At 40.8% G+C, this 3,391-nt stretch overlaps 1 pseudogene; it reads left to right on the top strand.

Annotated features, from left to right (window-relative positions):
* The window catches only part of LOC101592767, a 21,408-nt pseudogene extending 19,231 nt beyond the window's left edge, over positions 1-2,177 (top strand).
* The last annotated feature ends 1,214 nt before the right edge of the window (positions 2,178-3,391 follow it).

Here is a 3,391-nt window from a genome sequence, read left to right as displayed (position 1 = left end):
CTCCCTTCTTCAGAAGGGCATAAGCTTGGTTCACCTGATGCCATGGCTCCCCTTTCTGGGTGGCTGGGAACATGTCCTCAGCCAATTAGATCCAAGCATTCATGCATGATAACTGATATGTCCTCAAGACCTGATTCAGTGAAGCCCATGGACTCAAACTGAGAAGGATCCCACTAGTTTACTTTTTGTTCCCCTCTTATGTCCCCTAAGAATGCCCCAGCACCTTTCTTGTCCCTTATTTGCCACTCAGGCTTTCAGAAAAGTCAAGTCCTTCAACTTTTCAAATATTAGTTCATAGGAAGAGGCAGGAACTGGAGGATAGACGGAGATTAAGGGGGCTGGCAAACTCTGGAAGTCAGTCCTTACCATGTGGGAGGAAGAAGAGGACAATGTGGCCTCTGTATTTTGCTGCCAATAGGGGGTCTACTGGCCTGCAGGAAGGGGTCCCTTTCAGTCTTTCTCAGTTGCCAGCTATGGCCTTCCTAGGTCCTAGTGAGGCAGGAGATTAGACCATGACAAAGCTGGCTGGGGAAGTGAAAGCAACCTGTTAATTACAAAATCCCAGCCACAGTTACCAAAGCCATGCATGTGGACTTCTCATAAGAACTTGAACAGTTTTAGATAGGACAGCCAAGTCCTGACATCGCTGAGGAAAGGGTGATACAAAAAAGACAGTTCACATTGAGTTTTGCCACGGTGTTCTCTTACTGTAGTCTACTGTCTCCTATAGAGCGGATTTATTTTCCTACTTTTACTTGATCTCTGCAGAGCCTGTTTCCTATCTTTAATAAAACCTTATTGCCATTTGTGCTTGTCTTGACAAATTCTTTGCTCAGGACAGAAAGTTACCTCTAGAAGGATATTCTAACACCCCAAAATGCAGTGACACTAGGACTTCCAGTTGAACTCCTTTTCTTAAATTGGCTCATAGATAAATAAAGTCATACTAGCCCAAATGAACTTTGTTCACATGGCCTAACAGTGAGTTAATAAGAGTAAAGAATTTTTAAAATATCAGTTCTCTAGCCATACTTTATATTTCAAAGTGCTCAATATTCATGTAAGATATGATAGTTAGACCAACTGTTCCCACTTCAAAACTGGCATAACTGACTCCCTATGTGTTCAATAACTGAGACTTGGAGACCAAAGTTTAAAAAGGTTACCAGGTTAAGATGATAGCCAACATTATGGCCCCTGCTGTCCAAGGTCATCCAGAGACCAGGATGTCATGGGACTTGTCTAAAGGGTTCTACAACTTTGGTAAATCACGTAACCTCTTGAACTGGGACATTGCTGGGCCCTGGAGAGTAGCAGTCAACCAGTGTATATTGTGCTAAAAGGAGGCTCACTGTGGTAGATTAACTAAGAGTCAACTTATAGTACCCAGCTGAACTGAATCAGCACGGTACTGGATGTGGATGGCCCACCTGAGGGTTGCTGCCTAAAACATAAAAAAAAGAACTGGAAGGAAAGATAGTGTACTGTTGATTCTCCTGGAGAAACTTGTCACACTGGCTTTCCTGATACAAACTCAGCTATTCTCATTAGTGGAAGAGCTCCAGTACTTACTGTCACAGAGGATGGCTGAGGTTCTCTTTCGGAAAGGTCTGGTCCTTACCTTGAACACCACTTCCTGGCTCCAGTGCAGACCCCTCAGCCTGCTGGCACAGATTCTCCATCCCACTGGCACAGATTTCCTAATTTTCACCACTGACCTTGGTGCCTTCCCAGTGCAGGTCCTTGGTACAGACTTGCATGAAATATTGTTATGGACTCTAGGCCTGCAGTTGGACTTGTGAAGGACGTTGCCATGGGCTCTAGGTATTTAGATGAACTCATGGAGGACATTGCCATGGGCGCCAGGCCCTCAGCTGGATTCCTTGGGTCTCTAGTGTGTGAACACATGCCTTGCATTCTTTCACATTTGACTCTTTAGGTGAATATTATAAAATAATCCTATAAAGTACATGTCCTGTATTAAATTTTTTCCCTTGTAAACTGTAGCTACTATAACAGTTATTAAAGAGGGGAATGTTCCCATATTTCTAAGGGAAGCCATGAGATCAAGCAAAGACCATGCACGACATATCCCAGCAGAGGACACACTGCTAGAGGAAAAACTAGAAGAGCTAAAAGAGTTTTTCCACAGCCTCAAGAGTAATGCCTTACTCTGACTTGATTTAAACACCCAGCAGGAAAATATAACAAAAAATATAGGTAGATAGTTGATTGATAGACAGATAGATAACAGATCATAGGTTTTCAAATTCCACAGATTTCCACCACCCAACACACACACACACACACACACACACACACACACACACACACACATATATGTATATAATAAGGGGTTCCAAATATTGCCCCACTTCCCACTGGCAGTCTCCACCTGCACTTACAGCTTAGAGCCATAAAAAGTCTCACTAGCTATTCCGAATATGTGTCTGTCAGCCTCCCGATATTCCTATTGTCATTTCAGTGTACTTTCAAATACCTCTCAGGTAATGGTTTACTTTATTGTTTGTTAAAAATAAAATAAGAGGACCTAAAATTTCTTATTGACGAAACAGGAAGGAGTCTGTGTGCTCTGAAACTTCACCTGTTAAATTTGGGTAAACATTTCAATAAGCCTGCACTGACAAAGGTTCTACAATCTGAGGTACAGGATCTCAGGATAAATCCTGAGGGGATTTCACTGACCTTATCAGACCAAAAAGCTACAACTCTTGTTGCATAGGTCCTGCTTTACCTTGGTCTTATCCATCCAGTAGAAAAGTACGAAGACGAAATATAGGAAGTAAAGCCATGCTGTTATGTTGAGCTGTGGGGGACTCAGGTCAATAATTTCTGACATTGCCAGTTAAACAGAAGACCCAATGCTATTATGGTCTACTGGACTCTTTTAGAATATTTTTCTGAGTTTAAACACCTATAATATTCAATAACGGAACTTAGAAAAAATAGGGTATACAGATGAATGTCCATTTTGTATCTGTGTATTCAAAGTGGTTAGGATAGATATATAGTTGCATTCTCTTAATGAATAGAATGATTTGTTCTAATGGTGTTTGTAAATAGATCTCAAGTCCGCATCTTGTACAGCAATCAACCACTAAGAAGAATATATGCAGTGTGTTATTTGTTGAAACTGTACTTCCGATTTGATTTGAAACTGTTTCATTGCTGTTTATCAATAAAATTTTGGAAAAAAAAACATTTCAATAAGCCTTTTATTAAAGATAAAATGTCAAATGTTACTGATTTCCACCATTTCATAGAATCACTATTCATCAATATTTTGTTAATGTCTGACCCCAGTTTGTTTATCAACATTATAAAATAAAGCTAAGGGTCAGCCAAATATCTCAGCGGATTAAAGCACCTG

This window comes from Octodon degus, unplaced genomic scaffold, assembly GCF_000260255.1.
Source record: "Octodon degus isolate 3935 unplaced genomic scaffold, OctDeg1.0 scaffold00184, whole genome shotgun sequence".
NCBI lineage: Eukaryota > Metazoa > Chordata > Mammalia > Rodentia > Octodontidae > Octodon > Octodon degus.
This window is presented reverse-complemented; position numbering and strand designations above follow the sequence as displayed.